Source organism: Giraffa tippelskirchi, chromosome 4, assembly GCF_054371585.1.
Source record: "Giraffa tippelskirchi isolate mGirTip1 chromosome 4, T2T-mGirTip1v1.2.pri, whole genome shotgun sequence".
In the NCBI taxonomy this organism is placed as follows: Eukaryota; Metazoa; Chordata; class Mammalia; order Artiodactyla; family Giraffidae; genus Giraffa; species Giraffa tippelskirchi.
This window is the reverse complement of record NC_137278.1, coordinates 75,796,101-75,810,769: the sequence shown is the minus strand read 5'-3', so window position 1 is coordinate 75,810,769 and position 14,669 is coordinate 75,796,101. Positions and strand designations below refer to the sequence as shown.

Genomic DNA, 14,669 nt, shown 5'->3' with positions numbered 1-14,669 from the left:
TTTAATTTATTTGACTGTACCAGGTCTTAGTTGCAGCATGTACTGTCTAGTTCCCTGACCAAGGATGGAGCCCAGGCCCCCTACACTGGGAGGTGGAATTAGAGCCACTGGACCACCAGGGAAGTCCCTCTTTTGACTCTTTAAAAATAGGTCTGCTCTCTCACGTTCTCTTCCCGAGAGACCTGGACCAAGCCTCCTACAAGCTGTTAAGCACAGCGGGACCTGTGCTGCCCACATTACCCAAAGATCCTACCCTGCATTTCTCTTCTGCATCTGGCAGTTATTGGCCTCTTTCCAGCTCACGTCTCAGGGATTAAAGGACGTCTTTGTCCCACCACCTTGGTACAATGGAAATCTGACCTTTGGTTCCAAGATGGCCTTTATAACTTTATCCAGGATCTCAGGAGCCCCACTTATGCTATTACAGTGTTAGTAGCCTGTGGTGATGTCTAAGCTTCTGAGGTGGGCACATAAACTCCCAGGCACATTGGCACATTGGTGGTGGTGGTTTAGTCACTCACTTGTGTCTGACTCTTTGCAACCCCATGGACTGTAGCCCACCAGGCTCCTCTGTCCATGGGGATTTCCAGGCAAGAACACTGAAGTGGCTTGCCATTTCCTTCTCCAAGGGCTCTTTCCAACCTAGAGATGTAACCTGCGTCTCCTGTGTCTCCTGCATCGCAGGTGGATTCTTTACCCACTGAGTTATTGGGGAAGCCTCATTGGTACAGTGTCTCCCATCAAAAGAAAATGACACATGCTCCAGATTGTACAACTAGGCTTGGGAATGGGTTGCATGGAATTATACACATTCTCAGTGTCCTTTGTGATCCATCTATAGTACACTTTTTAGCAGGGTCTTGTCTGGAGCCAGAAAAACTACATGGGGCTGGAGCAAAGCAATTCCTTGATATGAAGGAGGCGAAGTCTGTCCCTAGAACACTCATCTATCCATTCAGGCCCAGCTTATTGATTCCTGTCGTGAATATTCTTTGAATAGCTACTATGTGCCAGGCAGTGTCTGGTGTTGGGATAGTACCAAGTCCAACATGGAACCTGTACCCTTGGAACTCACAGTCAGCAGTGCGTTATGTGCTACGATTCAGGAAGCACAAGGAGCTATGGAATATGTAGCAGGGGCATCAAACCCAGACTGAGATGAGAAGGGAAAGCTTCCAGGAGGAAGTGAGGTCTGAACTGGAACTTGAAAGATGGGTAGGAGTTAAGGCAACCAAAGAAGTGAGCACAGTATGTCTAAAGTCAGGAAAGTGAAAGAGAGCAGGGAATGACGAAGTGTATAAAATTGGATGCTACAGAATTAAACCCTTACAAAGGCAAGAGTGAAGAGAGACAAAGCTGGGGAAGTAGGCAGGGGCCAGATCCATGGGTATTCTGAGCCTTGTTAAGGAGTTGGACTGTAGTCCCTCTTCCCAAACACTCATTCCTCCTGATTCCCAGATATGATGTCTGCTGATAAGGCTCAATACCAGTGAGGAAGGTGGAGGGGGCTACATTTTAGAAGTAACCTCAGAGGAAGAGCAAAAAAATTTCATCTGAGAGAAGGAAGCTATCATGACACCCAGTGGAATGGACATTTTGGAAGTGAGGAGCCCTGCCTAAATCCTCTTAAAGCTACAATTTGTAAGTAGCTGCTTGCTTTTAGACTCAGGGAACTATTTACTTCATTCCTGTTTTTCATAAGAATCAGATGAACCAACTTTTGCCTCATAAGGACACAGAGTCATAATCCTGTGTACAGTGTGAGAAGAGAAGCCAGTAAGCATGCAGGAGCAGTTTAAATAGACTTAAGTGAGGTGGCCTGTATGACAGGGTCTTGAAGACAGACAGCACATAGTGGACATTAAATAAATACCTGCTGAACTTGCTGGCAGCATTTCTGCTAACCATATGCAGATGCTCATCCTTCCTGAGTGCCAGGCACAGAGTTCAGTGAGAGGGGCGAAGAAGTGCAGGGCTGGGGAGCTCATGGTCCAGCCCAGCAGCTCAGGCATCTCCACTGCCAGTGCTCATGACAGATGGTGTAAATGCACGTGGCAGCACACGGTGGATGGTGAGACAAGTAGAGCTTTTGGAGCTCTCTTCTGGATAGTTTCCTGGAGGATATAGGACTCAAGGAGGACCAGAGAGTATTACCCAGGTAGAGACGATGGGAGCCAAGGATGGGAAGGTGGGATGTGTTTTGCTAAGAGCTGAGAGGACTGAGGGGAGGGTGGGAGAGGGAATGGGACCACAGTAAGCAAAGGCCTGAGCAGAAAATGCAGCCCCAGCCAACCATGGTTCTGCAGTCAGCTAGACTGGAGATGGAACCCAAGTGTTACCTCCTATAAACTGAATGAATCTAGATAAATTACTTACCTTCTGTGAGTCTCAGTTTTCCTCATCTTTACACTAATAAGAACTCAATGAACATGAAGAGCAACATGGCATAAACCTTAAGCTACAGAGGTTAAGAGCAAGGATTTAGGGGGTCAGATAGAACTGGTTTCAAAGGACTGGAAAAAAAAAAAATCAGCTAGCAAGGGCTGAATGTGAATGCTAATGTGTGGTGTGGCAGACAGTGTTGAGTGAAAGGAGTGGAGAAAAAGGGGGTGACATCAAGATTCCTTAAGTTCTATTGACCTGGAGGTGGTGAGACATCTATACTGGTTTCTAGTGAAAAGTTTTGTTGTGGATCAAAATCCAAAGAGCAAAAGTGTATGATATTTTCCATCACAGGTAGATCAAGGCTATGGAGGTTTAGCTGTCATTTTGTTTTGCCTCCTGAGGCAAGTAAATTTGAAAGCAGAAGCATATTCTCCACCCCCTCGCCCCTCCCCGCCACTCCGGAGTTGCACCAAGTCTTGCTAGGTTAGAGGGGGTCTTTCGCACAGGAAATGGAACACAGGGCAACCAGGGCCCCCGCCTCTGCCTTCCTTTGCCCTGCCTGGCTCTGAACTGTACCCATTCTGGCTGCCTTTAATTCCCCAGCTGCCATTTCTACCTCATATCTAGCAAAGATCCCTTTCATTAGCATATTTGTTTACATTTGTTTTTTTACCCTAAATTGTTGAGTGTCTTTTAATGTGCTGGAGTTACATCAAGTTTTCACACTCTGCTGGGAAAGGCAGACACATACAGGTAACATTTATTGCAAGTGATAATTGCTTTCATAGGGGAATGAGCAGGTTCCATGGAGAAGGCAATGGCACCCCACTCCAGTACTCTTGCCTGGAGAATCCCATGGACGGAGGAGCCTGGTGGGCTGCAGTCCATGGAGTCACGAAGAGTCAGACACTACTGAGTGACTTCACTTTCACTTTTCACTTTCATGCATTGGAGAAGGAAATGGCAACCCACTCCAGTGTTCTTGCCTGGAGAATCCCAGGGACGGCAGAGCCTGGTGGGCTGCCATCTATGGGGTCGCACAGACTGACACGACTTAGCAGCAGCAGCAGCATAGTTGCTTAGAGGTGAGGATGTAATTTACACTCCAAAGTGCAGTGTGGCTGCCCACTGACTCTCTCTGTCCCCAGTCCCTAGCTGGAGGGCAGAGCCAGGGTCAATATGGAGAGAACACACCCTCCAGGGGCACCTGGGTATATGGACACCCTCAGGCTCAGTGACAAAGCTTGGGCTGAATGTTTCTATCAGTTGTTTATCTGAAAATCTTGACTGCATGTCTTCTGTGTGCATATATGCATACTTGATGTTTTCTTGTTGGGAGCATGAGTAAAGAGATGTGGACTCTCTTCAAGGAGTTTACAGTCTAACTGGAAAGTTTAAAAACTAAGATAGCAAATGGATGTGACAGGGAAGAGATTTTTTTTCTCCTTCCCCTTTGTTCTTAGACTCGGGTGCCTAGCAGGGTGAGATAACAGTGTAAGAGAGACACTTTTTAAGCTTTTATCTGAGTTGGCCCATACAGAGTTCACTAACCATGTGTGCCTACTAGGCGTTTGAAATGTTGCTAGTACGACTGAGAAACTAAATTTTTAATGTAGATCAATTTTTAAAAAATATTTATATATTTGGCTGTGCTGAGTCTTAGTTGTGGCATGTGGGATCTAGTTTTCTGACCAGTGATTAAACCCTGGCCCCCTGCATTGAGAGCACAGAGTCTTAGCCACTGGACCACCAGGGAAGTTCCAAGTGTTGTTTAATTTTAATTAATAATCTAAATAGCCCCATATGGCATGTGGCTAGCATTTGGATGGCACGGCTCTAGCCTGAAGGGTAGATAGCCTAACAAAAAGTAAGACCCTGGAGATGAGAGCAAAGAGATAAAAGGACTCATGGGCTGTTTGAGAAGGAAGAAGATGTGGACAGTCCACGAGTGAAAAAGTTTCCTCTGCCAATCACGAGGAAGCAGACATTTAAAAAGCGCTAACACCAGTGCAAAAAACTAAGTGGCAGGCCACGTAGGTATGAGTTCACTCACATGAAATATTCAGAATGGGTAAATTCATAGAGTCAAAAAGTAAATGAGTGGTTGTCGGTGGCTGGATTCAGATTTTCACAGATTCCTTGTCGGTTGGTGAGTGTGTGCTGCTGTCCCTCTGCAGAGACGGAGACTTGATTGTATTCTGCCCTCATAGGTAAAACGTGTTCCCAGCTTTGGGAGAACAAGGAGCCATGGCTTCAAGTTGCCCCTAAACACTCTTCTCATTCTGGGCCTACACTAAGCTTCCCCTGGCGGGCTGAGGACCTTTCTTCCTTCAGGGCCATAAGACAAGTTGAAAGAGCGTGGAAGAGAGAGAGATCTTTCCAGAAATCAGATTTCCTTTCTATGCAGCAACTTCTGGCAGGCCTAGGAGAGCAGAACATCTCAAAATTCACCTGCAGAAAGGGAAGAAAGAAAAGTCCTTTTACACTGGGAAAAATACCAAAGTTACCACAGACCGAAAAAGCTCTGTCTAAGTTAGGAGTGTAAAACTAGACCCTTTGGCTTGACCATTGACTGAAATCGCTCTAGGCTGATCTCTTAGTAAACACACACACACACACACACACACACACACACGCCTTCTGACCCTGTCCTCCCCCTTCCATCTAGGGAAGGAGATGATTGCATCATGGTTCTCCCTGGCACGCACAGCACACCAAGTGTTCGTCTATATTTAGCCAAAATGAAGTCACTGAAACCCTATGCCCGCTAAATGCAATTAGTGCTTTGTTATTTGACTGCTCCACATAGTTTTCATCCTGAGATGAATTTAAAAGGACTGAACAACTTCTTGTGGCTGGGAAAACTGCTCGAGGAGTAAGAACTGAAATCCCAAGTCAATGAACCCCCTGGAAGGGACCCTGAGATGAACACTTGATATCTCCTGTGAGCCAGGGAGACCTCAGTTATCCTCATTCTTGAATGCAGGCTGGGGAGGGGGGATAGTGTGTAGTTCTACTTAACTGGTAAAAGCAGCTGCTCTGATCACTGGCTCCCAGTAACGGTCCCAGCTCCACTTTCCTAGCAGTCAGGAACGTCACACGGAACACAGAGCCGCAGAGCTGACATTACAAGTGGACGAGAGATGGGGGGCTGCCCACAGGGTGTGATTTCAGAGCTTCAACTTGTTGTTGGCTATTGCCTCAGTTTTATGCTTGGGGCCTCCTTCCTCTGGCTTAAGGCTCTGAACTCAGTGTGTGTGTGTAGCATTGGAAACATTAACTTAAGAGTCCCAATTTTCAAATTTTTGTTTCTCACACTTTTTCCTCACTTTGGATGACAAAGACGCCTGTCAGGGAACCCAGTTTTAACAAACATAATAGCTTCAGGGAAGCAGGCAAAGAAATAAGGCAAATATCATTGAAAATATTTCTAAAGTAGATAAGGTTTCATGGAAGTATTTTTCGTAGCAAAGTAAGATATTCCTGAGGCCAGGGATTCTGTACAAAATTTAGAAACCAGTTGTCACTTCTTTATACTCTCAGACGTTACCGTGCTCTTGTTCTCTGTTTCATCAATTAGGACTTTTGTTTTTCTCCTAAAACTTGATATTTTTATGATGAAAAATACATAAGATGACATTCAAAAAATCTTAAACTCTATTTCAAAAAACACTTTCTGAAAGTAATGTTTTGTTTTGCTTGTTTATTTTGGCTGTGCTATGCAACTTTCGGGATCTCAGTTCCTCCAACCAGGAATTGAACCCACACCCTTAGCAGTGAGAATGCAGAGCCCTAACCACTGGACCCCCAGGGAATTCCCTGAAAGTATTGTTTTTATACCACAGATTTGATTAAAAGTGAGTAAATATTTCAGAAAAGCATCAACAGGACTCTATATCATTTATTAACTATATAAACACAGATTTTAGTAAGTTTAAAATATTTATTCATTCATTCAACTAATATTTATTGAGTACCAGTGTGAGTAAAAGTAGCATACATTTCATCTGTGTTATCACTTTATGTCTTTCATTAGTAATTATACTTTTTGTAATTTTAGCAGCACATATGTTTCCAGCCCTGGAGGAGGGCATGGCAACCCACTCCAGTATTCTTATCTGGAGAATCTCATGGACAGAGGAGCCTGGAGGATGCAATCCAGTGGGTCACAAAGAGTCGAACATAACAGAAGTGATTTAGCACACACGCACACATGTTTCAGCATCCTACTTCCTCATTTGCAATAGAGATTTGGTAAACTTATTAAAAATTTATCCTTGGACAACACCATAAAGAAAATGAAGCCAACCATATAAGCTGAACTTACCTCATATGGCAATTGGAAGTGGCCTCAGCTATTAATGGCACTTAATTATATCCCAATGGATTGGGATGAAGAAATTCCAGACAATTACCAACACCTTTTTCTCTTTCATGAAAGAAGTATGCAGACAAGATCAGGTGCACTCATTTCTGTGGGGATATCAAATCAACTTAGATTTATTAGAAAATAAAGAGTCCAGGACAGGGAAGTCTGGTGTGCTGCAATCCACGGGGTCTCATCAGATGCGACTTAACAACTGAACAACAAAAAGGGTCTCAGGGGCTTCCCCAGTGGCTCAGTGGTATAGAATTCGCCTGACAAGTAGGAGACGTGGGTTTGCTCCCTGGGTCGAGATGATCCCCTGGAGAAGAAAATAGCAACTCACTCCAGTATTCTTGCCTGGGAAATTCCATGGTCAGAGGAGCCTGGCAAGCTACAGTCTATGGGGTCCTAAAAGAGTCAACACAAAAAGTGTCTCAAACTTAAGCACTCTTTTATTGGTCACAAGTTAATTTCCACATGCCTCACACTTTAGTGAGAATAGCTGTGTTGGCTAGCAACCAGTCACCAACACCTCAGTGTGAATGAAAACCTGAGAGGCAACTCTGAGAGATGAAGTGAGGTAGAGAGAAGGCAAGAACAGTGGTACTTGGAGTGGGGAGGAGGCACCCTGGGAAGAAAGTGTCTCAAACTTCATAATTTTGCACATAAACCCCGATCTCTGAGATAACCTCCACAGGTCCTAGTCCTACTTTCTCCAAAATCTTAGAACCCGAGTTCCTTGCAATTATAATTCCTATTTTACTTCTCCTAATTGCTATGATTGCCACTAGTAATTACCATGATAGAAAAGCGAAGTCTGCTACTTTGAGAGTTTTTATATGTTGATTGTGGAGAAGGAAATGGCAGTCCACTCCAGTGTTCTTGCCTGGAGAATCCCAGGGACAGGGGAGCCTGGTGGGCTGCCATCTATGGGGTCGCACAGAGTTGGACACGACTGAAGCGACTTAGCAGCAGCATGTGTTGATAGTCATTAAAGTGACCATTTGTGCTTAAGGTTTTAAATGCCTTAAGATGGCTACAGTGAGGTCAGAGTAAATATTTTTGCTATAGTTTTAAAATATAAATAAATAAAAATAATAATTCCACTAGTTCAAGAGTTAAAATTTGCCATAGAAGAATTGACAAAACTTTTAATTAGTATCTAACTAATAGCTTTAATAAATTTATACAGTATACTTGAAATTTTGTTTAAATTTCATAACGATTATATACTTCAAATCTGTGTGAAAAGGATAGATTATTCAGTAAATGAGGTACTTATTTGAAAAGAAAATAAAGGTGGATCTCCCTCTCACCTCTTATGTGAAATACGTGTAAAAGATCTACAATTAAAAATAAAATAAATGAACCATTAAAATTCCAGAAGATAAACTGAGTATGTATTTTTGTAATCTTGGAGTAAGGAAGATGTTTTGAAATAGAAATCCTCAGGAAAAGATTGTCATTTGGGACTTTTCTTTCCAAGTCAAAATGTCTCCAAATGTCTCCATGGAGAGGAAAAGAAGTCTATTCTACAAAAGTAAGGATGAAACAGTAAGATGAACTACACATACAACAATTACATACAATGACTGTAATAAGTTTTACATATTTAGAACAAACGTGTGTGTGTGCTCAGTCATGTCCGACTCTTTCTGACCCCACGGATTATAGCCCGCCAGGCTCCTCTGTCCATGGAATTTTCCAGGCAAGAATGCTGGAGTGGGTTGCCATTTCCTTCTCCAGGGCATTTTCGTGACCCAGGGATGGAACCCAAGTCCCGTGCATTTCCTGCCTTGGCAGGCGAAATCTTTACTACTGCGCCAACTGGGAAGCCCTCATTAGCTTGAATAGTTCCTTTATTTTTAAAGGTGGGGGGAGGGGCAAGGACTTGAACACAACTATCCTTGAATTGTTGAACACAGTAAGATGTTAGCAGAAGACACTTTTGAGGTCACCAGCCCAACCGCTGGGCACCCCCCCCCCCATTTTACACAGGAGGAAATGTGCTCAGAGAGGCTCAGGGACATGCCTCATGTCATCCAACCCTTTAGTGCAGAATTCATTCAACTTTATCTTGACAACCTTCTATAGAGATGTTTATGCATCAAATGTGAGCAAAAGAAGATCACGTTACAGCCCTCCCCATTCAGATCTGTGTGTGTGGCCCCTAGGAAGTCATCACCAAGAGTGCTGGAGAAGCAAAGGGACATCCTAAGGTCCCATCTGCCCTCTTGGCTGTAGAATACCAGGGACCCAGCTCATCTGGCTTGGCTACTCTTATAGCAGCCTTCAGGAGCTTGGAAAGTGAGGCATTGAGTTAAAACGACATTCCAGGTCAGCCTCCATTTGTCTAGATAACAACCTCCGGCTCAGATCCCTCTTAAAGGCTACTGCTTGCAGAGCCAGGCCTTACCAACAAAAGATGCAAAGACCAGACCTGCCATCCAGGAATGGACACTGATACAATCTGAATGGGAATGAAGAGGAAGGCAAAGAAAGCAAAATATGTGTAATCTTAGTGGCTTCTGCTGTCACCCAAGTCAAGGGTCCCCTAAATCTAGCCTGCACACAACTGAGGGCATGGGAAATAAGAGAGTTAGGTGGTATACAGATAGATTAAAGTTTTCTAAAGGCGGGAATTCCCTAACAGCCCAGTAGTTAGGACTCTATGCTCTCACTACCAAGGGACTGGGTTCAGTCCCTGGCCTGGGAACTAAGATCCTGCAAGCCTCACAGAGTGGCCAAAAAAATTTTTTTTCTAATGGCCTTGTATTTATTATTGAAACAAACATATAAAAAACATAACTGAAAAGTCAAACTCATGATTTCACTTATATATTTTTAAGGACGAGCCCAGTAAATGTGTTAAAAAGTGACTTCATTTAAAGAAAAATAGTAAGCAATTAATGATGCAGGTATTGTTTGAATACGGCAAAAGTTCTGAATGAGGTATGTGAGTGACCTAAGTTTGAGAATCACTGATATATTCCATTTTTTATAACTTTTTTCACTAGCCCTGGGAAGAAATAAGTTCTACAAAACCTGTCAATGCACACATACATACATTTATGCATGTATGTGACAAGGATTTTGAGAAACAATATTTAACTTTTTGTGAGATGTACTCTGGACCCTGGATTCACCTTTGACTTTCCTTTTCTCTTTCCATGTAATTGCCTTGAAGTACTTCCTGTCAGTTCTGCTTCTTAAACCTCTTTCTTCATCCCCTTTTTCCATCTTCTGGGCCTCATTCCTGGTCAGTGTCCTCATTACCTTTCAACTGGACTGTATCCTAACTCATCTCTTTGCCTTCAATCCAATTTTTCTCCTTTAATCCATCCTTTGCCAAATTCCACACTTCTGGCCAAAAAGATTTTTCAAAAACTCAGATCTAACCCTATCAGGCGCTGCACACAGGATTCAAAGTCCAAGCTGCTCAGTAATTTAAAGTCATCTTGTTGTTGGTTCCTGCTGACCTTCCAAATCCCAAAACTGGCCAAATCAGGACTAGGAACCCAGCTTCTTCTCCACCTATCATACTGTCTTCTCCAAGAATCTCTCCTTGTTTTCATTCCACAGGTGATAACTTAAAAAAAAACAAACATTTTATTCTGAATTGGAAACTTTTTCTGTTTAATGTCAATCACACAGAGAATGGGAATAAGATTTCCATTTTAAATACAGTAGTGCTCATGCCCAGTCATGTCTGACTCTTTGCAACCCCATGGGCTGTAGCCCACCAGACTCCTCTGTCCTTGGGATTTTCCAGGCAAGAATAGTGGAGTGGGTTGCCATGCCCTCCTCCAGGGGAACATCCTGTCCCAGAGATGGAACCTGAGTCTCCTGCCTCTCCCGCACTGCAGGAGGATTCTTCACTGCTGAGCCACCGGGGAAGCCCAAACACAGTAGTAACTGGGGCCTTAATTAAAAAAACGGTATCTGAGAAAAGTCTGAGAAAAGTGAATATATAAGCCATATGAAACTCAGCAGAAAGACTTTTTTTTTATTAGAGTGTAGTTGCTTTACAATGTTCTGTTAGTTTCTCCTGTACAGCAAAGTGAATCAGCCACATGCATACATATAATCCCCTCTTCCTTGAATTTCCTTTCCATTAAGGTCACCACAGAGCACTGAGTAGAGTTCCCCGTGCTATACAGTAGGTTCTCATTAGTTATCTATTTTATACACTATTATGTATATAATAGTCTCTCAGTCCATCCCACCCACCCCCTTGGTAGCCATATGTCTGTTTTCTATGTCCAGAAGGCTATACTGGCACAGGTAAGTCCTTGCCTTTCTGGCATAGGGAGTTTTATGGAAAGCCTACCATGAGACAGACAAAACAACATAACATACAAGTAGACAAGACGTGCACAAGGGTATCGTGTCCCTTGTCCATCATGAAAACCTAATGTCGTAAGTGGAAGGCAAAGAGCTAGTTATAGAAGTGAATGAAAAGGACATTAAGCTATTAGAAAATACTGATTTCATGCTGAAAACAACAGTACTGCGTAAGGATGATTTTGGCCATCCTCACTTTGTAATTCTCCCAGGATAAGTGGGTGTCTCCAGTGAGCAGACAATGACTCACTGGTTAAATTCTGGTGCGGATCAGTTTACGAGAGCAGAGTTTATCCCCACCCCCCTTCCCCAGGTGACGTTGGACTTGCCTTACCCAGTGAAATATTAGCTGGCAGGACACAGAGGCACAAGTGTGTTTGTCTATTCTGACTTGGCTTCCTGAACTGGCCACCCTATGCCAGGAGAGGAGCCTGCCTCAGGTAGATGCTGTCCTTCCATCCTGGGTCCAGATATTCAACCAAGTGGAGCAAACCTGCCTTAGACCCTAAGGCTGGAGTCCAGCCTAGCCCAGCCAGCCCAGGTGAGCCCACCTGGGATCAGACCAAGGCTGACCTGCAGACCTATTAACAAGAAAAATAAATGTATGTTGGTTCTACATACATTTGAGGTGGTTTGGTGGTGGTGGTGTAATTGCTGAGTTGTGTCTGACTCTCGCGACCTCATGGACTGTAACCGGCCAGGTTCCTCTGTCAAGGGATTTACCAGGCAAGAATACTGGAGTGGGCTGTCATTTCCTTCTCCAGGGGATCTTCCCCACCCAGGGATCGAACTGATGTCTCCTGAATTGCAAGTGAATTTTCACCGCCCGGCCACCAAGGAAGCCCACAACATAGCAAAACCCCAGTAGGCCAAAAGTAAAGCGGGTTTGGTTTTGTTTTTGTATCAAGTTAAAAATCAACCCTGGGACTTCCCTGTCGATCCAGGGAAGACTTTGCCTCCCAATGCAGTGTGTGAGGGTTCGATTCCTGTTAGGGGAGCTAAGATCCCGACATGCCTTGCCTAGCCGAAAAGCCAAAACATAAAACAGAAGCAATGTGGTAACAGATTTAACAAAGAATTTGAAACAAACCAACTCTTCGTTTTCCTTTTGTGGATCATCTCCAGGAGGAAAATAATAAGGCCATGGCTGACCTCCTCCTAGCCCCCAGCACATTTCTAGGGCATCTCCCAGCATGCCAGTTGCATAATGTGAAAGCGCTGCAGCCTCATTCTCACATTAGCCTCAGAGAAAGTAAATTAGGACTGTTACCCTGCTCCTGCATCCCTCCCCCACTTAAGTCACGGTGACTGCTCGAACTAAACCAGAAAATCCAGTGGCCCTTTGTTATCAGAATGCACATGCCCCTGCCTCTCCTTTCAGAAACGGGGGAGGAGCGGTGGGTGGTGTTTTCAAGGGTCTCCGGCGGAGGAGCGGTGGTGGTGTTTTCAAGGGTCTCCGGCGTTGGAGAGCCTGTCCCCATCAGTTCTAGCCGTAATTTTTCCTAGTCCGAGTTCACGATGCCTGCGTCCTTTTATGAAAGGAATGTTCCCAGGAGGAGGGCAGCAGGGTCAACGCCACAACGTCCCACGGCCCGGATTACACAGACCTCGTTTTCCTTCACCTGAAGTTTCGGAGGAGCTTCTTTCCGGTCTTTTTTTAGGGCCCTCTGTGTTTTCCCTCCTAGCCCGCGTCTCCCCTGCTCGCTGGGGTTTTCGTCGGTTTCTTCCCCGGCGCCCGAGGACCGCGTCACCGCTCCTCAGAACCTCCGCGCCATTTCGGTCGCTGTCCTCCAGGTGGCAGTAGAGAGCCGCTCACTGCCCAGCGGCTTACGTCACCTTGTTTACCCGGCTCCGGGTCATTTTTAGATCTAAGATCACAGGATGTTAATTGGGCCAATGATTTCCCATTCGTTTTGGCAAAAGGCCCTTCTTGTGGGCGTAGGGACAAGGATGATGTCCTTCTTGACAGTGAGATTTTGCTGCGGGGAGTATTTATTTGTAAACACTCGGCACTTCATCTTTAGGACAGAGGAAAGCAGCGCAGTACGTGGGTCTGTGCTATGGGCTTGTTTCTGGGTCACTGTAGTTTTGGAGCCGAACAAGGGTGATGTTAACTAGGGACAGAGCCGAGGTATCGCCAGGGCCAGCTGAGAGCCCTCAGAGTCTGCCTTTTTACTTCCCCTTCCTCCTTATAAAATAACTCAGCAGGAAAGCATTTGGACTTTGGAACTTGGAGAAATAAGGAAAACGGCTGATATGGTCAATCTGGGTCCTGATACATATTGGGGAGACGCCTTGAAGGCTCAGGGAGGGGCTGGGATGGTCCAACTTCAGTGGCCCTCACCCTGAAATTGGATCTGAATGTCTCGTCGTTATAAATCACACATTTCACGGGCTGGAACTTTTCATCCCATAAAAAGCACCACTTATTATTCCTTGTTTATGATTCTGTACCCAGGTACGGGTCAGGAAGGGTGAGGCACAGGGGAGCCGAATGGCCTAGCTCACTCTCCTGTCTGAGTTCTCAGCAGGTTTTGCTTCAGAAGCCCTAAGATTTCTGCTCTTTTGGTACCAGCTTTGAGGGGTAGAGGATGGAAGGAACTGGGAGTTTGTGACTGTTTAAGAAGTAAAATGAACAGAATTCCTTAATCCCTTACAAGAGGACAGTGTACGCATTTTATGCTAAGGGAAAGAAAGCAACTCTATAGATTAATGGCAAAAATAAATGAGCCTCCAAATTTAAGTGTCTTTTTTTCCCAGTCCACCTCCCATCTGACCCTTTTACATGCTCCTGCTGCTGCTACATAAGAACCAGCTGCCAGAGAGGGCAAAGTCCCTCTCCCTCAAGCAGTGTGCAATCCAGCAGAGTAATCACTCTGGCCTGGAGAAATAGATGGCTTTCAGGAAGGCAGGAAGTGAAGGAAAATACATTTTGATTCCAGTCAATGACCGTTTCTTGAGCTGTGTCAACAACTCAGGCAACATAGGTTATAAAGACATGAAAAGATATGGTTCCTGCCACTGTAGAAAACTTTTGTCTAGTAAAGTTTATAGTCTTAGGGAGTTTTTGTTCCTTTCTTTCTTTCTTTTTGAAAGCACATAATGAAAGAAGGTTTGAAAGAGATAGAACAAAAGAAAGGGAGAATGCCAGGTAAATGACTTGGAAAAGTATTCCTCCACTTTGGCATCTGCTTAAGAGTGGTGCCTCCCTGGTGGCTCAGACAGTAAAGAATCTGCCTGCAATGCAGGAGATTTGCCTTCTATCCCTAGGTTGGGAACATCCCTTGGGAAAGGGAATGACCAGCCACTCCAGTATCCTTGCCCGGAGAATTTCATGGACAGAGGAGCCTGGCAGGCTACAGTCCGTAGGGTTGCAAAGAGTCAGACCCGACTTACCAACTGAACAACAACAACAACATCTTGAGGATACTAATGCATAGAGAGATGAAGTACTGAGTTGGCCAAAAAGGTCATTTGGGTTTTTCCATAAGATGGTACAGGAAAACCTGAAAGAACTTTTTGGCCAACACAACAGTTTGCCCAGAGTCATGAAGTGAGTCAGCTGGCACTTGAA

At 44.6% G+C, this 14,669-nt stretch overlaps 1 long non-coding RNA gene across 1 annotated transcript; it reads right to left on the bottom strand.

The window, feature by feature from the left end:
* Positions 1–4,139: 4,139 nt before the first annotated feature.
* Positions 4,140–12,825, bottom strand: LOC145546072 (uncharacterized). Its single transcript, XR_014082462.1, has 2 exons — positions 12,718–12,825; positions 4,140–4,836 (listed from the first exon to the last, which is right to left on the bottom strand). It is a non-coding gene; the product is annotated as an uncharacterized LOC145546072 (long non-coding RNA).
* Positions 12,826–14,669: the final 1,844 nt, after the last annotated feature.